Below are 26866 nucleotides of genomic sequence, written 5' to 3'. Positions count from 1 at the left end.
ATACTCCTTATGATTAGGAAAGTGCTGTAAACCCTTCAAGGGTGTTCTTCATGACACAACCGATATCTGTATTTCTCAGATATCTGCCCTGGCATGTGTTTAAAAATTACATGATGGAAATTTTACTATGTCGTTCATTGCTCATAGGTATCACCTGTTTCAAAAAAAAATATGATCTGTATCACTTCTTCATCCAAACAATTCTTTATTACTGCAGTTGTTTTTGTGATGTCCCCACTCTGTGCCAGCAATCAAGGAGCCTGAATCCTCACTACTGACACCGGAGAGGGACATTCACTTGGAACAGAAATTAATACACCCAATATTTCCAGATGTAGCTCTCTGCTATCTGCATCAAGCACAATTTCCCTTAAGAGCACACAGACACACACTCAGTCCATGGTCTGGATTTCTCTCTCTGTCTCCCTCCAGATCCCCAATAAGACCCCCACTGACACAGCTACAGAGTTGAGACCTCAGCCAAGTGTTCAAACTAAGATCTGCAGCATCCTCTCTGTAAAACCAGTGTTTAGTGTTCCTGCTCCATACAGCTGACACACACTCCTTGAGATTTGATTTTCACACACACACACACACACACACACACACACACACACACACACACACACACACACACACGCACACACAAACACACAAACACACACACACGTGTGAGTGCATGCTTGCACACACACACACACACACACACACACACACACACACACACACACACACACACACACACACACACACACACACACACACACCTGGGAAAGGCTGGCACATATTTACTAGCTATGCTCCCTTCTTCCCAGACTATAAGGTAGTTACACCACCACCAGACACTCCAAAGCCATCAAGGTACCCAATTATATTGAGTGAAATTAATATTAATACAAGTGGTAGTTTGACCAACAGCAAGGCTTTCAGTAGTGGCCAGAGCTGTCACCAAACATATATAAGTACTCTCAGAGATTAAAATATTCTCTAAATGGCCAGCCACAATGAAAAGTTTAAACATATTTAATAATAAATAAGAAAAGAACATGAAATAAGTAAATATATACTTACAGTAAACACCAGAGTTTCAATCACAGGAAATATTAAAAATAACACAGACAGACTCTCACAGATGCAGAAGAACAGTATTTAAACTCACTATATTTTCCTGACTGATCTAAAGAATTACTATTCCCTGGTCACTTACTAGAGCAAGACAAGATGAAGTAGGTAAGGGGTCCTTCCTTGTCAGGTTCCAAACACAGACTGCAATGAAACTCATTAAACATTATTGCTGTCCTAGATTACAGAATGACATCACATACATCTGAACATCTGACTTATAGTTCCCATGCTACCTCCTTGGCTAGAAGCTGTCAGGCTTTAGCACATATGTGTTAATAATACACACATAGAGAGCCTTGCTAAGATCTGCTGCAGCTCCGGGAAGTCATAAAACAATTTCAAACCTACACCCTTCCAGAGTAATAATTAGTTCACCCCAAAGACAATGCAGAAAGCTTCCTTGTACAGACTTTTTATGTCTGGCTGCATTGAGAGCTATAAGATACAATCTTCATGGCCTAAGCCAGGCAATTTAATTTCAAACTATTTTCAGAGTTAGGTGGATTGAGATTAACATCTTCTCTTCAGTATCCTCTGTTACAATATATACATTTCAACGGTTACAATAATACATGTATATTTCTTCCTCTGTCTAGCAGAACACACTGTTGATACATTTTTAACACAATCAACTTTACAAATACATTTTCAACATAAACATCAGTTTGATATGCAAATAATATATAATTCTTTATATAATTCCAGTGATCTTTGCTGACATATATTACACATCCATTGAACTACTTCTCCTGGCATAGCTGGCAATACCTTACATCATCACAGATTTCATCACACTTTACAGCTTAATGGCAGATAAGGGCTTCCATCAAACATCTATTACTGTATATTATGATGCCAGGACATCAGAAAGTGTGATTGGCACTCTGTTATCACACTTTCTTGAGTGTTTGTGCTGTTGATTTGCTGTTGTTACTGTTCCCTGTAATTCCATGTGAGCATGTCCAGAATAATGATGTCTTAAATGTGTGCAAATTACCAATGGAAAACTTGAACTGTCATTCAATCTGTGTTGTCATTTGTCACTTATGTGTGTTAATTGTTATTATATTACCATTTAGCATTTACATGATTATACATCACATGCTTATCTCTTACATCTTAATAGTTAATGAATCTTTTCCTATGGTGCCAATAACAGTTATTTGCAAAACATGTCCCTTTCTGATATACATGGCATAACAGCTGTCAGGTTCATTTCTTCTTTAGTATACATGCTAAGGTGAGAATACAGCAGTGGTGTCAGCTTGTATACATAAATTCCCTGTATATACAGTACATCTCATATGCAATAACTGCAGTCTATACATTTATCCCATAATGTATCGTCTGTCCTTGTTAACTGTTATGTCAAATCAGCATTTTTATTAGCATGTATCTGTTTATTCCTTCAGCCTTATGTCCTTCTCGTGTCCTTTATTAGCATGTCCATTTATATTTATGTGCATAAGCCAAGCATTTTCATTGAGATTAATTATCATTACTTTAATTCATTTAATTAATTACTTTAATATGCAGGGTTGATGTTAGAAAGGTTTATTTGACACGAGCACATTTGCCTGCAGTATCTGAGAACACTTTTCCATTTCCCCTCCTCTTATAATTATTTATGCAGTACAACCAATGTTATTTGTGTACAGTTTTCATATTTCCTTACCCAATGCTGTTTGCGTACACTCCCTCATTTCCCTTACCCAGTGCTATTATTATTTGCAAGTACAAATATGACTCTGTCATTGTCCATGTTGGTGTGAATGACCTGAGATGTACCTCCATGGACTACATGAAAAGAGACATGGAAGAGCTCTCCGATCTTGTAGCCCAGGCAGGTATGACCCTAGTCCTGAGTGGCATTCTGCCATTACCCAGAATGATGCCTCAGTACAAGGACAAAATGATTGACTTCACCAATTGGTTAAGCTTCTGGTGCCATTCTAAAGGGATCCAGTATCTGTCTGCATGGGATGACATGGTTGACAGACCACGATGCTTTGCCATTGATGGTTTGTACGTGTCACCCCTGGGATTCCGGATACTGGCTAAGGTTCTTGCCGCCCCTATAGTGCCTTTTTTAGGCAAAGTTCAGATGACAAATTCACCAACGTAACAAGAACAGGCAAGCAAAAACTGAGGGTGATGCTACTCAATGCTAGAAGTCTAAATCTCAAAATGCACTCACTCGAGGCACTCCTTAAAATGGAGAACATCGATATCTGTGCAGTGACTGAGACCTGGTTCAAGGCTACAGAGAGCACCCCTGCACTACCAGGCTATAACTCATACCACACTTTTCGGCCATGTAACATGGACCGGAACACCAAAGGTGGAGGTGTGTCCATATTCATTAAAGATATCCACACCTCCAGGCTAGTTGCTCAGCATAAAACAGCCGAGGTTATCCAAGTGCAACTAACTCTGGGTAAAACTGCAATCCAAATTGTAGCTTGCTACAGATCACTCACCATGCTCCAGGATTCCCACTCCTCTTTTCTTGATGTACTGGAAAATATTAGAGTTCAACCCAACACTCTAATAATGGGCAATTTCAACTACCCCACCATTAACTGGGAAAACTACTCATGTACCAACTCCTTCGCTCAACACTTTCTGGAATTCATAAACTCTAATGCCCTGGATCAACTTATCCACACCGCCACCAGGGGCAATGATATCCTAGATCTAGTCATTATCAACATGAGTGACTGGTGTTCCACACCTGAAGTCAACGCCTCATTGGTCCGATCCGACCATAAGCTAATTACCCTAGATATCCACATCCTGCCCCCACCCCCCATTAAGGAAACCATGGTAAAACATTTTTCCAAAGCCAACTTCATGCTTCTTAAAACAGAAGAGGTGAACTTCAGGGCACCCATACAGATGGACAATACAGTTACGACTACTGAATCCTACACAATTGCACTTTACAAGCACTTACATGAGTGCATGGATCGTGCTATCCCAAACAGAACCAAGACGCTATCCTCCAAAAAAGGAAGCTAATCTGGTGGTCCCCTGCCATAAACAAACTGTACAACAGAAGGAAAAAACTGTTGCAAAAGAGAGTAAAATCCCATGAGTGGAAGAGCTCCCTGGTCAGCCTTAGTAAGAAGCTGCAATTCCTGATAAAATCCTCCAAAGCTAGTTACGAAAACAAAATCGCCACTGATTCTAAAGACAACCACAAAGCATTCTATAGCTATGTCAAGAATCTCAATGGCAATACTCAGATCTGCTCTGAGTTACAGCACAATGGTACTAAATATACAGACCCAACTGATATTGCCAGCATCCTGGCAGATAGGTTCAGTGCTAACTTTAGCCCCTCTCACCCCCTAAAGAGCCCATCTCTATACCAGAAGAATGCAAAGTTCCTGTAATCACGGCTGCACAGGTAAAAACCACACTCTCCAAAGCCAAGAACACAGCATCCGTGGGACCAGACAACATCCCAGGCTGTGTTCTACACGAACTACAGAACGAACTGGCACCCTACCTAAGTACCATGTTCAGTCATAGCCTCACCTCAGGCTTTGTGCCTGATGAATGGCACACAGCAACGGTTATCCCACTCCACAAGGGGGGAGCCACCACGGACCCTGGGAACTACCGCCCCATTAGCCTGACGAGCCTGGTCTGCAAGGCCATGGAATGTATCATCATGGAACTTATAAACAAAGACATTGGTAATCTCCAAACTCTGGACCCCACCCAGTTCAGGTTTGTAAAAGGCAGATCATGTCTCCTAAACCTGAAGGACTTCTTTGAATCAGTCACCAAAGCCGTAGATAAGGGTAAGGTGGTTCACACAGCCTATCTAGATCTTACCAAGGCTTTCAACACCATCCCCCACTCTGGAATTATAGATAAACTCACTAAACTAGGTATAAATCCCTATGTCTTAAGATGGGTTGTCAACTGGCTCACTGACAGAACCCACACTGTGAAAGAAGCAGACTCCAAATCCAACTTCAGACCAGTGACAAGTGGAGTACCACAGGGTTCAGTCCTGGGTTGTTTCCTGTTTGGTATCTACTTCTCTGAAGTACAGGCTAACACAGAAGGTCTTTGGCTAATGAAGTTCTCAGATGACTGCAAACTAGGAGCCATAATCGAAACTCCTAACGATGTGGACATCCTACAAAAGGGCCTCACTGAGACAGATGCCTGGTATCAAAGCCATGGGCTCAAGCTCAATGCCAAAAAGTGAATTGTCATCCACTTTGGTAAAAACTCTGTACCCATGAACTACAACATAGGCGGTAGTATACTTAACACCGAAAGTGTGATAAGAGACCTTGGGACACAGGTGGACAGTAGTCTCTCCTTTGATAATCACATCACCACAGTAGTCAGGAAATCCTTCTACATGGCACACCTCATCACAAAAGGTTTCTCATCCAGAAAAAAAGAGGTCATTGTTACCCTCTACTCATCACTCATTAGACCCATTATAGAGTAGAATGCCCCTTTTGGTATGTACCTTACAAGACATCTACAACAATTGGAAAGGCCATAGAAATACCTCACAAAGAGGATTACCAGCCTCAAACAGATGCTCTATGCAGACCATCTCAAAAAACTCCAGCTTTACTCTGTCACATATCGCCTACTCAGAGGTGATCTCTGCCTAACATACAAAGCTATGTCAAACCCAGAGCTGTTGGACATGCTCCACTTAAAGAAATCCCAATCCTTCTGAGCTACATGCTCTAGGGACATAAACCTTGTCACCACAATAAACAGAACATGCCAGAGGGATAGATTCCTGTCTCAGACACTTCCCATACTCTGGAATAAACTGCCTATCTATATCAAACAAAGCTCCTCATTAGCACTCTTCAAGAAAAATCTTGATGTTTGGATGAGAAATAGGAAATTCACCCCGGGGATCACCTCTGTGGCTCTGCTCAACAGTGGCACAGGAAAATAATTTTCTTGGGTGGCAAAAGCCAGGGTACCTTTTTGGCTGGGCTTGTATAGGCCCCAGGGTCAATAGCCTAGTACCTACCTAGGAACCTATGAACCTATTTGTGTACACTTCCCCACATTTCCTTTACCCAATGTGGTTTGTGTACATTCCCTATATTTCCCTTACCCAATGTTGTTTGTGTACACTCCCCATATTTCCTTTACCCAATGCTGTTTGTGCACACTCCATTCATTTCCCTTACCTAATGCTATTTGTGTATGCTTCCCCCGTTTCCCTTACCCTAGTTGTTTGTGTACACTCCCCCATTTACCTTACCCAATGCTATTTGTGTACACTCCCCACATTTCCCTTACTCAGTGATGTTTGTATACACTTCCCCCATTTCCCTTCCCCTTCCCTCCTTCAGTATTCTTTCACTGTAGTTGTCTTTAATATTTCTGGCTACAACATGTGCTGTTATCTGAGCCTTGCCTAGAGGCAAGCCATTCTGTTTACATTCTGTGCTTGCGCTTGCGAACACCTTTCCATGACCAGGAACACTATTGCTGGCCATGAAAAGGTGCTTGCAAATGTGTAGATGTGATAATCAGCATACATATTTGATTAGCATAAAGCCTACACAATTGTTAAGGAATCTCAGGGACCATCTCAGAAAAAAAAAACATATTTTTTTCTTTGCAGGCAAAGAAGCACACTTAGGTAAAGGCTTATTATTACTCGTTGATGCATACAAGTCTGACTTGTTGTTTGCATTTGTTGCTAATAGCAGCCAGTTTAGTTAACAATAGACATAATTCTAAAATAATGGATATTCCTCTAAAACCACTGCTAAGAAGACTTATGATTACTCTGCAATACCCATGTTCCTACACTACTAGGGAACTAGGGAGTGGCCTGCACTATCCAACACTCCTAACTGTTTAACCTCAACCTGTTTATACAGTTTGTTTCTGATGCCAGAAGAACAGCCACTGTTACTCTTCTGCAGACCTCTACACAAGAGTGGCACCTGCACAGATCCTACACAAGGGTGGCACTTGTACAGACCTCTACACAAGGGTGGCACCTGCACAGATCCTATACAAGGGTGGCACCTGCACAGTCCTCTGCACAAGGGTGGCACCTGCACAGATCCTACACAAGGATGGCACCTGTACAGACCACTACACAAGGGTGGCACCTACACAGGTCCCACACAAGGGTGGCACCTGTACAGATCTCTACACAAGGGTGGCACCTGCACAGATCCTACACAAGGGTGGCACCTGTACAGGTCTCTACACAAGGTGGCACCTGCACAGATCCTACAGAAGGGTGGCACCTGTACAGATCCTACACAAGGGTGGCACCTGTACAGACCTCTCACAAGGGTGGCACCTGCACAGACCTCTACACAAGGGTGACACCTGTACAGATCCTACACAAGGGTGGCACCTGTATGGACCTCTACACAAGGTTGCACCTATACAGATCCCACTAATTAAGAGTCCATCAGTCTTACCAGCCTTATATGTAAAGCCATAGAAGACATCATAACATAACTCAATTATGTAAATCTAGTCAATTTGGCATAATGGTCAAGCTGTTTACCCCTTAAATGCAAAGTATAGGGTTTGATTCTCACATTTGAAAAGAGAAATTGGTTAGACTTAAAATGGCCTGCAAAGGCAGCTAGCTTAATTCTTACCTATAAACCAATCTAGACTCAACTCAGTTTATTTTTGTTTAGGGTATGTCTTGAATCCCGAACCTGCTAATCTTCTTGAACAAGATTATAGAAGCTGCAGGCAGAGGACACTTTGTGCATGCTGTTTATCTTTATGGAACTAAGGCTGCTGACGCTATCTCCTATACTGGTATTCTTGAAAAATTAGGCAAACTGAATGTAAACCTATATATTGTCTACTCAGTTGGAAACTGGCTAGCCAACATATGTCAAGTAGTGAAAGTTGTTAGAATCCTCTCTAAATGTAAAATGTTAACTATTGGGATACCACAGGTCTCTGTGCTGAATCATGTTTGGCATTTATTAAGCAGACATTTAAATCAATATCATTGAAGTTGGTTGATGAAGTTTCCTGAAGACTGCTAGCGGGACACTGTTATTCACTCATCCACTGATACTAAACTGCTGGAGCAAGGGCTGGAACAGGCACGGATAAGATGTTCTAAAAATGGACTCAAGCCAAATGCAAAAAAGTGCAGCATAATGGTCTTCCACAAAAAGCTGTTTCCACCTCATATTTTATAAGTAGTACTAATCTTTAAACAGATGCAGTCATAAGATACAGGGTTACGTATCTGGACATCTCTCTCTCTCTCTCTCTCTTTCATATTTGGTTCTCATGTTTCCACCATTGTCGGGAAACCCTTCTATGTGGCCCAGTTAATTTCCAATGGAATATGTTCAAGATGCAAAGAAGTAGTTTTACTGCTGTACTCTTCCACTCTTCCATTACCAGAACCATCATCAAATACAATGCCCCATGTACAAATCCAAACCTGCTGCTTATTCAGAAAGATCACAGCTATTATAACCAAAGAAACTAAAGGCATTAAATCCCTCAACTATTGCAACAGAGTGGCACTCTCTGTTTATCCTCAGTAGCATACCAGCTACTCCATAGTGACCTGTGTCTCACTTTTCAAGCTGTGAAAGACCTAATCCTGTTTGCAAAACGAGTGACTCTACAAATACCCATATAAGGGATGTTGATCAAGAAAACAAAATTGACTAGAGGTATATGATTAAAACTCAGCATTTCCCCAACAAATAGAATATGTTATCACTACAGGTCAAGCAAAGTACTATTTTGTCTGCTTTCAGACTAGTCTTTATGACTGGATGGGTAGACAAATCTTTACACCAGGGCTGTCATGTATTGCCTTGCTTGATTTGGTAGGTGTGTAGGTACTGGCAGGTACTTTTAAGTGTGTCAGCTTAAAGGTATATATGGCTAGGCATCTTATTGTCCCTGTCATCACATGTCTAGGATCATTTCAATATTTAAGATTTCTAGAATTTTACTTGCATTATTTACACGAAGTTCTAGCCACAACTTCAAAGTATGTATCGTTATCCGCATGTGACCTTTCCATTGCATCCATACTGAATGCTCATTTATGAACTTTAAGTCACTATCCCTCAGATGAAGCCCATCCCTAAGCAGAACTTCCATTTCCTTTTCAGATACGCATCAAAATCCTCATGTTTAATATATGTTTTTATTAAATTCCTAGTTAGATGTAAAGGCATTTTACAGGCTCACTAAGTGTGAGGTAATTTTCTCTAGCTGTATTTTTTAAAGATGTTAAATACATGTTCACATAATCTTGTAGTCTGATTTTTTTTCAGAGATAATAGTGTTTTGAGAATTCCCATTCAGGTAGATGGTTATCTTAGTATGGTGGTTATCTCTTGTTGGAGGTTGAGCAGGTATGGCTCAAAGCTGTACTTCATTTTGAACAGCTGTACTAGAATTCACTAAAACCTTTGCTATTTTCCATTCTGGAAAAACCAAAGGAGCTATAATTTCAGTATATACAAGAGGAGAAGAACCAACAATCCATATTGGTTAGCAATCACTAATTACTACTTTAAGATGCAGCATTTCACTCAGGAAGGTTTGTATTCATTTCTAGGATGAGGATAACAACTCAGGCAGAGCATTTCTTTTTAGATAACTTGGAAAGTCATAGTTTATTATGAATTATACAATGACCCCCCCCCCATTAATATTCCAAAAAGTGCACGCTGATTGGTCAGCATGCCCATTGCAAATCATACTTTTACTAATGGAAAAAGGTTTGGTTGCCCGGACTTTTTCCATCAGTATAAGTCTTGATTGTTTTGTGCTTTTGGTAGCAACGGAGAACAGAAGAGCTCCATTGATGTAATCTTGCTATGTTAAATGAGATCTTCCTTTCTCCGTTGCTTTTCTAAAGATATCTTGCAATGTTAAACTTGTTTAACATAGTGAGACAGCTTTAAAAAAGGAACAGAGATCTTCCTTTCTCTGTTGCTTTTTTTAAAGCTATCTCGCTATGTTAAACTCTTTTAACATAGCGAGACACATTTAAAAAAGCAACAGAGATCTTCATTTCTCTGCTGCTTTTTTTAAAGCTATCTCGCTGTTAAACTCTTTTAACATAGCGAGACACATTTAAAAAAGCAACAGAGATCTTCCTTTCTCTGCTGCTTCCACACACAGCTCTGATGTACTGCGTAAGCATACACATGAGCAGTACATCAGAACTGCCGCAGAATACTGGACAGCTGCGGAAGGGCAGCACGGAGGCATTATACAATGCTATTATTTAAGAAAAGTAAGTATTTTTTTCTTAAATAATATTGTATAATAGCAATAACCCACTTCTGGGTATGGGTAATGCTGGATTTACCCACGGTTGTCTTTGATTGGCCACTCGGGATTCGCCCTCGTGATCAAACCACACCACCGCTGGTAAATCCAGCATTACCCATACCCAGGCATGGGTTATTGCTTAAATAATACTTACACCTGCAGCATTCACCAGTGTAGCAATTCACTTTGCTTGCAGTAACAACAATCTCTGGAATCCATTTTCAGTTTTAGGTTGAAATTTACTTTCTTTCAAAACTAATGCTGACTAACATAAATGAAACTCAGTGTTTAATGCATTGCTTGTGCACTTCAACAAATATACTTTATAGCAAATGCTGTTCCAAATGCAATGTCTATAAGGTCAGGTCAGTGTGACTTCTTCCTTGTCAACATCATTTCAGTATTCATTCACATTGACTACACACATTTTTCCAAACTAAACAGTACCTATAGATACCAGATGTGTTGCCCTCTTTAACACACGTTGCCATACATGCAGGGATAATTCCAGTAGTTTTTCCTTTGAAGTTCTGCAGTTACTATTGCTTTTTCAGATTTCAGAGGCTCTTTCCAGACTGCCTTAGTCCTTCACACATAACTTGTTGGAGACACCTATTCAGAATGCTCTCTAGATGCAGATGTCAGTAATCTGACTCCATTGAAAGGGAGTGGCTATGATATATAATAAGGTATCTCGTCTAGAGGCAGCCACTCTTTATTAGTTGTCATGAAGAGTTGCCTCTCACTCTTTCTCTCTCTCTCTCTCTCTCTCTCTCTCTCTCTAATTTGCCTGTTGTCTTTAGACTTAGATACCCTATGCTTCCTTTCGGTAACTCACTTTCTGGATAAGGCAACCCTAACCAGTGTATAGCTATCAGACAAGAGACCATAGTAAACAGTATGCTTCCAATGTTCAGCAGTCAATATGCCCAGGTCCTACAGAAAATCAGTTTTTGTCATTACTGAAGATACTGTAAAAGTCTCCATAAGGAGACTGCTACACATGCAATAACTATCTTACACATAATCAAGCAGTATTTCTAAGGTCTCATTAGATATTTCTAACAAAGCAACTTGTGATAGCCTCCTAGGAAGCCATTTTTTTTTTCATTTTTACCTCCAGCTCTTATATGAACTGTCCCCTTCATAATTTATGCCTATTTTCCCACTTTGCCCCTCTTATTCAGTTTACCCTAGTCTTTTGCCCTTCCAAAGACTACCTTCATGTTATGCTCATTTTTCTCCACCCTTTGTTATTCCTGACCAGTATAATTCTTTTTAGCATATCAAACAAATACATATTTCCTCCTTCTTTGTTACTTTCTTCCCAAATTTAACTTTCAAGACCACAGTTCTCAGTTCCTGCTGATTTTTCAAATTTCTATTCACTTGTACCTTCCAGTTGAGTTATGCTTTCATACTTTGTATGTCTTAAACTTTGATCTTGAAGGTCAGCACCCTAATTTCCTCCCATATTTTGGTTTAACCTTTTTACCGTTCTGGCCATCTGGTTTGTCATTTGTAGAAAGTACAGTTGTGTACACTTAGCATAAATGTAGATGTTCAAGTGTATTCACTGTTGCAGTCATCACCTGTGGGTTATCCCTGCTGTGGTAGCCCTTGACCGGCCCGAATACCAGAGTCAATGTTTTTGTGCACCAGCTGCTGTCACCTGTAGTCTGACATCAGGTCGTCAGTACTATAAAGCAAGGCAGCCGACATCATTACATTAGTTTTTCTTGCCCTAACCCACCAGAAGCACAAGGGAAAAGAGAGAAGTGGTTCTGGTAGTTGAAAGCTACCTTGGGAAGCTTGTGTCCACCTAGGGGAAGATGTTAAACAGGGGATGGAGGTAGGGAAACCAAGACTGCAACAGTGAATACACTCAAACATCAACATTTTTGGTAAGTGCACACAACTGTACTATGTTCTTTGTGTTTCACTGTTGCAGTCATCACCTGTGGGAGGATTCCCAAAGCTGAGTAAAGGGGTGGAAGGATAGGTTGAGTCCAAGGTCCGGGTCAGGAGGCCCTGCAGAATTGCAGAGGCAAACCCTGCTCTAGAGTTAGAAAAGAGGGGTAGGTGGTAATGTTTTGTAAAAGTATGGACAGAGGTCCAGGTGGCCACTTTCAAGATGTCCCTGGTGGGTACTCCTCTGAGGAAGGCAGTGGAAGTGGAGGTAGCCCTAGTGGAGTGTGTATGGATAGACCTGGGGATGGGTTTCCCATGTAGTCTGTAGCAAAAAAGGATACAGTGTGAAATCCATCTGGAAATGGTTTGTATGAAGATTGGCTTCCCCTCTGCCCCTGCGGCAAAGCTTACAAGAAGCTGGTCTGTTTTTCTGAATGGCTAATTATGGTCCAGATAGTATCTGAGTTGTCTGTGTACGTCTAGTGAGTGTAGAATTATTTCCCCTTGTTTTGAGGGTTGGGAAAAAAGGTGTGAAGGTGTATGGCCCAGTTAAGAGTCACATCAGATACTACCTTGGGCATAAAGGAGGGGTTAGTCCTCAGGGAAACTCTGTCTGGATGGAAAATTATGAAGGGCTTGACAGCCATGAGGGATTGAAGTTTCGAGACCTTTCTGGCAGAGATGATAGCTAGTAGGAAGGCAGTCTTCCAAGAGAGGTATTTCAATTCTGTTGAAGCGGCAGGTTCAAACGGAGGTAAAGATAGTTTCTCTAACACATAATTCAGGTCCCAGGCTGGCATTGCAGGCCTTCTGCGAGGCCTGATATTAGAAGAACCTCTGAGGAATCGCTTAATCAATGGATGACAGAAGAGGAGTGAGTCTGAATCATAATAGGCAGAGATGGTCGAGGCATGGATTTTAATAGAGGAGAAGGAGAGGCCACTATTGAGCAACTCTGTTGGGTAATCCAGGATGAGAGGGATGGAAGGTTGGGAGGTACTGCTCCCTTTTGATTGTTTCCAGGAGCAGAATCTTTTCCATTTTCCTGTATATGATTTTCTTGTGTTGGGCCTTCTGGCCTCTGTGATGATGTCCCAGACCTGTTTGCTTAACAGGGACTCCTTGTTAGTTTTTAGTGTATAACCCATGTTGAATGTTTGAGAGTCTGTAGGTCTGGGTGCAGTACCTTCCCCCTCTCCTGGGTCAAGAGGTCTGACCTCAGGGGAAGCAGCTTTGGGGGCTGTAAGGTCAGACTGCATAGTAAGGGGTACCAATGCTGTCTGGCCCAATCTGGAGCAATAAGGATGGCCTTTGGTCTCTCCTCTCTTATTTTGATCAGAACCTTGGGAATAAGGGGCAGATGAGGGTATGCTTACACAAAGACGGAGTTCCAGGGGAAGGTCAGGACATCCACCTTCCATGCTAGGAGGTGATACTCCCTGGTACAAAACTTGTGCAGCTGGTGGTTGAGGTGCGAGGCAGAGTTCCACTTCTGGGGTCCCCCACTCCTGGGTGATTTGCAGAAAGATTTCTGTATAGTGGTACAGTAAGTTTCTCCTTAGGTGGTCTGCCAGTGTCATGTTGATCCCTGGTAAGTATTGGGCAATTAGGTGTAGCCTCATGGAGGTGGTTGTAAGCCAGAGACTCATGGCTAGCCTGCACAGGGGGTAAGATTGGGTGCTTCCTTGCTTGTTGATGTACCACATTACTGTGGTGTTGTCTGTTTTTATAAGGAGGACCCCTGGCCTGAGATGGGGTTGGAAGGAAGTTACAGCCATTTACACTGCCATCATTTCTTTCTGGTTGATGTGCAAGTGAAGTTGCTGGGCATTCCAAAGGCCTTGGGTACACATGCCTGCTAGGTGAGTGCCCCAAGCTATGTCTGAGGCATCAGTGGTGATGATCTGGCTGGAATGGCAGAGGATGAAGGGAGATAAATTCAGCCCTTATGCAAGAGATCAGAGAGACAGTGGTCTCCAGGGACTGAGAGTGCTGACACCAAAGCTTCTATAAGTACCACTGAAGTTTTCTCTTGTGAAGCCTGGCGAGAGGGATGAGAAGGATGCAATATGCCTCATGTATCTCATGGCTTGCAGGGACTTCCTTGCAGTGAGGTGATTTTTGGAAGCTAGCTGGGTGAAGTAGAGAGGCAGGAAGCTCTGCACTTCTGGGGATAGGAAGACCATTTAGGTAGATGTGTCTAGCATAGCTCCCAGGAAAACAATTTTCCTGCTGGGGTTTTGCTTTGATTTTTTCTCATTGATGGTGAACCCTAGGGAAGTTAGGAGTGATATGACAAAGAGAAGATCTTGGAGCAACTTTTCTTTCCATCTGCTTGAATGAGGCAGGCATCCAGGTAAGGGTACATCTGTATATTTCTCTGTCTGCAGAATGCTATAGCTGGGAACAAGCACTGGATGAATACTCTGTGACCAGTAGATAAGCCAAAGGGCAGTGCAGAGAATTGAAACTGTTGATTGCCTGCTCTGGACTGCAGGTACTTTTCTGCACAACTCCCTGATGGGGATGTGGAGGTAGGAATCTTTTAGGTCTAGTGTCACAAGCCAGGCATTTTGTGTGAGCATAGGCAGGAGATGCTGCAAGGTTAGCATTTTGAATCTGGGGACTACCAAGGAGATGTTCAGTTTGGATAGATCCAGGATGGGGCACCAAGTGCCCTCATTTCTGGGAACAAGGAATAGTCTGGAGTAAAAACCTTTTCCTGTTTGACCTGGAGAGACAGGTTCAACTGCCCCCCCTGGGATATTAGTGTTTGGACAGATTTTAATGCCTCTACTCACTGGTTTGGGGGGAGTTCTGGATATCCTCTTGGAATAGGGAGTTCACTGAAGAAGAATCTGTATTCCCTGAGAAATTATTTTTAATACCCATTGGTCCTTGGTTATACAGACCCAAATTGTCCTTGAAGAGGGTGAGCCTTCTTCCTAGTTTTTGATGAGTGAAAAGAGGGAAGAGGGGGAGGGAGAGTCATTGCGAGTGCTTGCCAGAGAATGTTGGCTTAGAACTCCCTGTCTTAGAGGTAGAAGTGGTCCATTGTCTGCTTCTTTGCTTGCCCTAGAATAGGATGGCCTGTCCCTGCAGGGCTTACCTTGGCCCTGTCTGCTGGGTGCAGGGAAGGCTCAGTGCTTAGAGGGGAAATTCCTGCTGAATCTGGGTGGTTGAACTTGAAAGAAATTTTTTACTGTTTGCATAGATTTTGCTTGGTCTTTCATCTTTTTAAGCACCGCTTCTGCTTTTTTCCCCAAACAAGCATTCCTTATCTAGCGGTGCATCAGTAAGTTTAGACTTGACATGATCAGGGAGAAGTTGTTCCTTCAGCCATGCATGTCTCCTAATAACAGATCCTGTCACTGCTGCCCTGCTAGAGGTGTCTAGGGCATTATATCCACAGTGTAATGAGTGCTTGGCCACTTGACAAACAGAGTGTAGCAATTCTGCCAGCTCTTTTGAGTTGGTAGCATCAGGAGAGGTAGCAATCTTCTGATTTAATTGTTCCAAAGTGTATTGTTGATATTTTAACATATGAAACTGACAACTGAGTGCTCTGATAGCTAAAATTACAGAGGTGTATACTTTCTTACCCTATCTAGCTAGAGCTCTGGAGTCTTTGTCAGAAGGAAGAGGATTCTTGGCAGAACTAGTCTTAGCTCCTTTGGGTCCCTGTGTAATGACCTCAGGGTCTGCAGCAGGGTTCCTGTACAGGTATTTGTGAGAATTCAGTACTCTGTAGTACCTTTCAGGTTTAGTTGAAGCAGGAGGCAGGGCATCAGAGGCTAAGCTGGATTCATGGAAAACATCATCCACCACTTCCAGAATAGGTGGGATGGTCAGGGGTCTGTGTTGGGGCAGGTCCAGAAACTCTCTAAGTTGTTTCTTTGACTGTGGGAAGTCTTGAGATTGCCATTGAAAATGTTCCCTGAGGAAGTGAAGGGTTTCCCCAAAGGAGAGGTCATCTGTAGTGGAGGCAGAGGGGATGGATTCTCCTCATCTGAATCCTCATAAACAGTTAAGAGATGTTGTTCCTCTACAAAAGCAGAATAATCAGATTCCTCAGACTTTTGGTCTGGCATAATTTCTGGAGAAGGATGCCTTTTCCTTTTTGGAGTGGAGGCTTGAGTACCTCGGATAAGGGAGATGAGATCTTCCACCATTTTAAGCATTTGAGCTTGGGGTGGGGGAGCAGTAGCTAGATGGTGACTAGAAGCAGATTTCCTAGGAGTGGCCTGGCTTTGAGGGCTGAAAGAATCCGGCGGTCTTTGAGAAGCGGTAGTCAGATGAGAAGACATTGTTTTTTGTCTAGAATCGGTAGTGCAAAAGGCCACCTCAGAAACCGGTGTCTGCATTGCGACTCTGTACCCAACCAAGGCAGAAACAGCCAAAGGCTCGGAAGACAAAGTGGATTTTTGCACCATACCAGACTCCGAAAGAATCATGGCAGAAACCTGTGTAGATAGCGAGTCAGGCATCAGGGGCTGCGAAAGCGCCTCACTGAATTCCGGAGAACTGATGATTTGCTTAGTGGTAGTGACTTTGGAAGGCTTAGCCTTGTGTGGCCTGTCTCTATCTTTACGTTTTTTTAGAATGTTGACAGATTGTTGGCTGATGGACTCCATATCATAATTTGAAGATGAAACATGAAAATAATTGTCTACAAAAAGAGCTCTACAGTGAATGGTTCTTGCATTAAAGAGGGCACAGAAGCGGTAATGAGGGACATCGTGGTCTAGGCCTAAACAAGTGATGCAGTAAGAATGAAAGTCTCGGTGTGGGATCTGCTTTCCACAGGTGAGACAATTAACTTTTTTGGACATCTGTTAGAGCAAAAAAAAGGGTCCACAATGGGGTACTTAGCTTTAGATGTTTTCTGTTGAAATTCAACTTCTGGTACTGACCGACCAGCACTTGTGCGAACTGCTTCTGCTACAGGCTCCATGGCAAGAAAGACTAATGTAATGTTTTATAGTACTGACGACCTGACATCAGACTACAGGTGATGGCAGCCAGTGCACAAAAACATTGGCTCTGATATTCGTGCTGGCCGAGGGCTACCACAGCAGGGATAACCCACAGGTGATGACTGCAACAGTGAAACACGAAGAACATTTCCTTTTCCCAATACTCTCACATCTTCCTCTCCCACATTTCACTTGCTTTGCTCCTCATGATTTAATCTTTTTTCTTCAATTTTCTTGGGTGCCAACCCATCTTAAGTCTTCCCTTCCATTACTCTTTTATTTCCATCGCTGGATTATTTTATCATATAATCTCTCCACCAAAATATGTAGTGCCTACCTTCCTTATTTTCACCAAGTTAATCTGTTCCCATGCCTAACATATTGTGAGAAATTGAAAATAAATGTAATATAAAGGCACATGTACAGTGAGGAATATCAGGTATTTGTCATGATTTTTGCAATATTCACAGCAATTTATGAATCATATGAAAATAATGTCAGATTGCTGCTAGTAATTAATCAATAAGACTATATAATGCCTATTATCCATTATTTTTTCTAGTATAGCATAGAAATATATGCTTACATTGTAGAGCCCTTATAAAATAGTTGTAGCTTATGCACAGAATTTACACTTAGCTAATTTCAGAATGAAGCAGTGTAAAATCTTATCATGCTGAATTATTGTAAATAGATCAGAAAGTCACAGTAATGGGCTGATGTTGTTTATAATGTTGCACACTTTTTGATACCTATTAAAAAAAAGTAAGACAGCCCCTGCATGTACAGCAACTGCAAGGTCTCAAACAAATTCAGCTCAAAGAACATACAGACCAGCAGACTGTGGTAAACAAAATAACTTTTAATATAGTGCTACAAAGCACATAGCAAAGAGAATAAATGGGCAGATGAGTTTCAGCTAAAAGAAAAATAGCCTTCTTCAGTGCAAACATACAACAAATAACACATTCCATTCTCTTAAATAGCCAGCATTTGAAGCTTAATTGATTAATACAATTAGTATTTAAAGGTGGTCATTCAAAGCGGGGGAAAATAAACCCCCCAATTTAATAATCCATTTCTTCTCCATATTGTTAAGGGTCTGATGCCATCCCAACTTATTAGATCTATTGCCCCTGATCCGATCAATAATAATAAAATAGAAGGATGCATTATTATGTACAACAGTATGTTTATAAAGAGTGTTTGTAATTCTCTGGTGTCTAATGTCACCAAGGTGCTCTGCAATCCTAAACTTGATAGGATGTGAAGTCTGGCCAACATAAAATGCAGAGCAACTGCACGTGGCCAGATAAATTACCCAATCAGTTTGACATTTAGCAAAAAAAGAAATACTATGGACATCACTGGTATTTTTACTGCTAAAATCCCTAGTTATATAAACCTTAGGACAATAAACACAATGAACACAGGGAAAACAACCAACCAAATTGCCCCCTAGTAAAGTAGATTGAACTTGTGGAATATCCTGACTTTATCCTCGTTTGTAGTGACACAAAACAGAGCCCAAATTCCTGCCCTTCCTGTAAGAGAACTGACATCTATTATTGAAAATTCCAGATAGTTTATCTGCCATGAGAATGTTCCAATGTCATTGAACAACAGTGCTCCTACCGTTACGTACACTGTTGAATGAGCCTAGTCATCACTACATGTATCACTTCTACAAAAGACTGCGTTATATACACTGCTGAATGAGCCTTGACATCATCACTATCATATGACTTACTTCTGTAAAAGATTCCATTACGTACACTGTTGAATGAGCCTAGTCATCACTATATGTATCACTTCTACAAAAGATTGTGCTATGTACACTAATGAATGAGCCTTGTTATCATCACTATGATATGAATCATGTCTACAAAAGATTCAATTAAGTACACTGTTGAATGAGCCTAGTCATCACTATATGTATCACTTCTAAAAAGATTGTGTTATGTACACTAATGAATGAGCCTTATCATCACTATGATATGAATCATGTCTACAAAAGATTCAATTAAGTACACTGTTGAAAGAGCCTAGTCATCACTATATGTATAATTTCTAAAAAGATTGCATTATGTACACTAATGAATGAGCCTTATCATCACTATGATATTAATCATGTCTACAAAAGATTCAATTAAGTACACTGTTGAATGAGCCTTGACATCATCACTATCATATGACTTACTTCTGTAAAAGATTCCACTATGTACACTATTGAATGAGCCTTGTCATCATTAATATATGTATCGCTTCTACAAAAGATTCAGTTATGTACACTATTAAATAAGCCTTGTCATCATCACTATGATATGTATCACTTCTACAAAAGATTTCATCATGTACACTAATGAATGAGCCTTGTCATCATCACTATGATATGAACCTTTTCTACAAAAAAAATTCCACTATGTACACTGTTGAATGAGCCTTGTCATCATTAATATGATATGTATCACTTCTACAAAATATTTAATTATGTACACTGGTGAATAAGCCTTGTCATCATCACTATGATATGTATTACTTCTACAAAAATTCAGTTATGTAAGCTGTTGAATAAGCCTTGTCATCATCATTATAATATGTATTACTTCTACAAAAGATTTAATTGCGTACACTGGTGAATAAGCCTTGTCATCATCACTATGATATGTATCACTTCTACAAAAGATTCCGTTAGGTACACTGTTGAATGAGCCTTGTCATTATCATTATAATATGCATCACTTCTACAAAATATTTCATTATGTACACCAGTGAATAAGCCTTGTCATCATCACTATGATATCTATCACTTCTTTAAAATATTTGGTTACCTGCACTGTTGAATGAGCCTTGTCATCATCACTCTAATATGTATCACTTCTACAAAAGATTCCATTACATACAGTAATGAACGAGATTTGTCATCATCACAATGATATGTACCACTTCTACAAAGGATTTGGTTACCTACATGGTTGAATGAGTCTTGACATCATCACTCTGATATGTATCACTTGTACAAAAGATTCAATAACTTACACATTTGAAAGATTCTTGTCATCATCATTATAATATGTAGTACTTCTGCAAATTATTTAATTGCATACACTGTTGAATAAGCCTTGTCATCATTACTATGATATGTATCACTTCTACAAAATATTCTGTTATGTACACTGTTGAATGAGCCTTGCATCATCAGTATGATATGTATCACTTCTGCAAAAGATTCCATTATGTACACTATTGAATGAGCCTTGTCATTATTACTATAATATGTATCACTTCCACAAAATATTCCAATACATACACTTTTGAATGAGGTTTGCCATCATCACTATAATATGTATCACTTCTACAGAAGATTCCATTACAAACATGATTGAATGAGCCTTGTCATCATCACCATGGCATGTATCACCTCTACAAATGATTTGGTTACATACACTTTTGATTGAGCCTTGTTATCATCGCTAAAATATGTATCACTTCTACAAAAGATTAAATTACTTACACCATTGAGTCAGACTTGTCATCTTCAATATATGTATCCCTTCTACAAAATATTATATTACATGCACTGTTGAATGACCCTTGTCATCATCACTACAACATGAACCACTTCCACAAAGGATTCCATTATGTATAGTGTTGAATGAGCCCTGTCATCATTACTATAATATGTATCACTTCTACAAAAGATTCCATTACATACATTGTTTAGTGAGCCTTGTCATCATCACTATGATATGTATCACTTCCACAAAAGCTTCCAATACATACACTGCTGAATGAGGTTTGTCATCATCACTATAATATGTATCACTTCTACAAAAGATTCCATTACTTACACCATTGAATCAGACTTGTCATCTTTAATATGTGTATCACTTCTACAAAAGATTCTGTTACATGCACTGTTGAATGAGTCTTGCCTTCATCACTATGATATGTATCACTTCCACAAGAAATTCCATTACGTACACTGTTGAATGAGCCTTGTCATCTTCAATACGATATGTATCATTTCTGCAAAAGATTCTAATATGTACTCTGTTGAATAAGCCTTATCATCATGATTAAAATATGTATCACTTCTACAAAAGTTTCCTTTAGGTACACTGTTAAATAAGCCTTGCCATCATGACTATAACATATATCACTTCTACAAAAGATTCCATTAAGTACACTGTTGAATGAGCCTTGTGATCATCACTATGATGTGTATCACACCTAGAAAAGATTATATTACGTGCACTGTTGAATGAGCTTTGCATCATCGGTATGATATGAATCACTTCTACAAAATATTCCATTACATACACTGTTGAATGTTCCTTGTCATCATCACTACAATATGAATCAGTTCTACAAAGGATTCTAATATGTACACTATTGAATGAGCCTTGTCATCATTACTATAATATGTATCACTTCTACAGGTGATTCCATTACGTGCACTGTTGAATGAAGTTTGTCATCATCATTATCATACGTATCACTTCTGTAAAAGATTCCATTACATTTACTGTTGAATGAGTCTTGCCTTTATCATTATGATATGTATCACTTCCACAAAAGATTCCTTTATGTAGACTGTTGAATGAGCCTTGTCATCATCACTATAATATGTATCACTTATACAAAAGATTCATTTATGTACACTGTTGAATGAGCCTTGCCTTCATCACTCTAATATGTCTAACTTCTACAAAAGTCTCCATTACTTACACTGTTGAATCAGCCTTGTCATCATGACCATATGTATCACTTCTACAAAAGATTCTGTTATGCACATTGTTGAATAGTGTTGCCATCATCACTATGATATGTATCATTTGTACAAAGGATTCCATTAAGTGCATTGTTGAATGAGCCCTGTCATCACCACTATGATATGTATCACTTCTACAAAAGATTCCATTACATACATTGTTTAGTGAGCCTTGTCATCATCACTATGATATGTATCACTTCCACAAAAGCTTCCAATACATACACTGTTGAATAAGGTTTGTCATCATCACTATAATATGTATCACTTCTACAAAAGATTCCATTACTTACCCATTGAATTAGACTTGTCATCTTTAATATGTGTATCACTTCTACAAAAGATTCTGTTACATGCACTGTTGAATGAGTCTTGCCTTCATCACTATGATATGTATCACTTCCACAAAAAATTCCATTACGTACACTGTTGAATGAGCCTTGTCATCTTCAATATGATATGTATCACTTCTGCAAAAGATTCTAATATGTACACTGTTGAATAAGCCTTATCATCATGATTAAAATATGTATCACTTCTACAAAAGTTTCCTTTGTGTACACTGTTAAATAAGCCTTGTCATCATGACTATAACATATATCACTTCTACAAAAGATTCCATTAAGTACACTGTTGAATGAGCCTTGTGATCATCACTATGATGTGTATCACACCTACAAAAGATTATATTATGTGCACTGTTGAATGAGCTTTGCATCATCAGTATGATATGAATCACTTCTACAAAATATTCCATTACATACACTGTTGAATGTCCCTTGTCATCATCACTACAATATGAATCAATTCTACAAAGGATTCTAATATGTACACTACTGAATGAGCCTTGTCATCATTACTATAATATGTATCACTTCTACAGGTGATTCCATTACGTGCACTGTTAAATGAAGTTTGTCATCATCATTATCATACGTATCACTTCTGTAAAAGATTCCATTACATTTACTGTTGAATGAGTCTTGCCTTTATCATTATGATATGTATCACTTCCACAAAAGATTCCTTTATGTAGACTGTTGAATGAGCCTTGTCATCATTACTATAATATGTATCATTTCTAAAAAAGATTTGGGTACATACACTGTTGAATGAGCCCTATCATCATCATCACTATAATATGTTTTACCTCTACAAAAGATTCGGGAACGTACTCTGTTGAATAAGCCTTGTCATCAGCAGTATAATATGTATAACTTATACAAAAGATTCATTTATGTACACTGTTGAATGAGCCTTGCCTTCATCACTCTAATATGTCTAACTTCTACAAAAGTCTCCATTACTTACACTGTTGAATCAGCCTTGTCATCATGACCATATGTATCACTTCTACAAAAGATTCTGTTATGCACATTGTTGAATAGTGTTGCCATCATCACTATGATATGTATCATTTGTACAAAGGATTCCATTAAGTGCATTGTTGAATGAGCCCTGTCATCACCACTATGATATGTATCACTTCTAGAAAAGATTCCATTATGTGCAGTGTTGAATGAGCCTTGTCATCATCATTATAATGTGTATCAATTCTGCAAAAGATTCCGTTACATACGCTGTTGAATGAGACTTGTCATCACCACTATAATATGAATCACTTCTACAAAGGATTCCGTTAGTTACACTATTGAATGAGCCTTGTCATCATCACTATAGTATGTATCACTTTTAAAAAATATTCCAATCCATATACTGCTGAATGAGCCTAGTCATCACTATGATATGTATCATTTCTACAAAAGATTCCATTATAAATACTAATGAATGTGCCTTGTCATCATCTCTATGATGTGTATCACATCTACAAAAGATCATATTATGTACACTGTTGAAAGAGCCTTGACATGATTACTGTGATATTATTCACTTCTACAAAAGATTCCATAATGTACACTGTTGAATGAGGCTTTTCATCATCACTACAATATGAATCACTTCTACAAAGGATTCAATTATGTCCACTATTGAATGAGCCTTGTTATCATCACTATGATTTGTATCAATTCTAACAAAGACTCCATTACATACACTGTTGAATGAGCCTTGTCATTATCATTATATGTATCACTTCTACAAAATATTCCATTACATATACAGTTGAATGTGCCTTGTCATCATGACTATGATATGTACCACTTCTACAAAAGACTCTGTTATGTACACTGATGAATTAGCCTTGTCATCATCGCTATGATATGAATTACTTCTACATAAGATTCCACTACGTCCAATGGTGAATCAGCCTTGTCATCATAACTATATGTATCACTTCTACAAAAGATTCCGTTAAGTATGCTGTTGAATGAGCCTTGTCATTATCATTATAATATGATCACTTCTGAAAATATTGCACTATGTACACTAGTGAATAAGCCTTGTCATCATCACTATGATATGTATCACTTCTAGAAAAGATTCCATTACATACACTATTGAGTGAGCCTTGTCATTATCACTATGATATGTATCACTTTTACAAAAGATTTGGTTATCTACACTATTGAATGAGCCTTGTCATCATCAATCTAATATATATCACTTGTACAAAAGATTCAATTACTTGCACTTTAGAAGGAGCCTTGTCATCATCATTATAATATATAGTACTTCTACAAAAGATTTAATTATGTACACTGTTGAATAAGCCTTATCATCATCACTATGATAATATATCACTTCTACAAAAGATTCCATTATGTACACTATTGAATGAGTCTTGTCATCATCACTATGATATGTATAACTTCTACAAAAAATTCTATTATGTACAGTACAGAATGAGACTTGTCATCATCACTATGATATGTGTCACTTCTACAAAATATTCCACTGTGGACACTGTTGAATGAGCCTTGTCATAATCACCATGACATGTAAAACTCTGAAAATGATTCGGTTACATACACTGTTGATTAAGCCTTGTCATCATCATTACAGTATGTATCATTTCTACAATGTACACTAATGAATTAGCCTTGTCATCAGCACTATAATATGTATCTCTTTTACAAACTCCTCCATTATGTATACTGTTGAATGAGCGTTGCCATCATCTGTATATCATGTATGACTTCTACAAAAGATTCAGTTACATACACTGTTGAATGAGTCTTGTCATCATCACTCTAATATGTATCACTTCTACAAAAGATTCCATTGCTTACACTGCTGAATAAGACTTGTAATCTTCAATATATGCATTACTTCTACAAAATATTATTTTGTGTGCACTGTTGAATCAATCTTGCCTTCATCAATATGATATGTATCACTTCTACAAAATATTCCAGTATGTACAGTGTTGAATGAGTCTTGTCATCTTCACTATGATATGTATCACTTCAACAAAAGATTCCATTATATACAGTGTTGAATGAGCCTTGTCATCTTCACTATGATATGTTTCACTTCTGCAAAAGATTCCATTATGTACACTGTTGAATGAGTCTTGCCTTCATGACTATGACATGTATCACTTCTACAAAAGATCCATTATGTACACTATTGAATGAGCCTTGTCATCTTCACTATAATATGTATCACTTCTGCAAAAGATTCCATTACATACACTGTTAAATGAGCCTTGTTATCATTAATATAATATGTATCCCTTCTAGAAAAGATTCCATTACAAACATGGTTGAATGAGCATTGTCATCATCACCATGACATGTATCACCTCTACAAATTATTCGGTTACATACACTTTTGATTGAGCCTTGTCATCATCGCTAAAATATGTATCACTTCTACAAAAGATTAAATTACTTACACCATTGAATCAGACTTGTCACCTTCAATATATGTATCACTTCTTCAAAAGATTCTGTTGCGTGCACTGTTCAATGAGTCTTGCCTTCATCACTATGATAAGTATCACTTCCACAAAATATTCCATTATGTACACTGTTGAATGAGCCTTGTCATTTTCAATATGATATGTTTCACTTCTGCAAAAGACTCCATTACTTACACTGTTGAATCAGCCTTGTCATCATGACTATATGTATCACTTCTCCAAAAGATTCCATTACGTACATTGTTGTCATCATTACTATGATATGTTTCACTTCTAGAAAAGAATCCTTTACGTATACTGTTGAATGAGATTTGTCATTATCACTATAATATGTGTCACTTCTACAAAAGATTCCATTACATACACTGTTCAATGAGCTTTGTCATCATCACTATAATATGTATCACTTCTACAAAAGATTCCATTACATACACTGTTCAATGAGCTTTGTCATCATCACTATATATGTATCACTTCTTCAAAGGATTCCATTATATACACTATTGAATGAGCCTTGTCATCATCACTATGATATGTATCACTTCCATAAAAGATTCCATTATATATACTGTTGAATGAGCCTTATCATCATCACTATAATATGTATCACGTCTACAAAAGGTTCGGGTATGTACACTGTTGAATGAGCCTTGTCATCATCACTGTAATATGCATCATTTCTACAAAAGATTGCATTACATACAGTGTTGAATGAGCCTTATCATCATCACTATGATATGTATCACTTTTACAAAATATTCCATTACATCCACTGTTGAATGATCCTTGTCATCATCACCATGACATGTATCACTTCCACAAATCATTTGGTTACATACACTATTGAATGAGTCTTGTCATCATCACTGCATCACTGTAATATATATCACTTCTACACAAGATTCCATTAAGTGCACTGTTGAATGAGCCTTGTCATCATCA

Source organism: Protopterus annectens, chromosome 15.part0 (assembly GCF_019279795.1).
Source record: "Protopterus annectens isolate FY-2018-M chromosome 15.part0, PAN1.0, whole genome shotgun sequence".
NCBI classification, from domain to species: Eukaryota; Metazoa; Chordata; order Ceratodontiformes; family Protopteridae; genus Protopterus; species Protopterus annectens.
The sequence above is the reverse complement of the archived record's forward strand: the minus strand, read 5'-3'. Positions refer to the sequence as shown.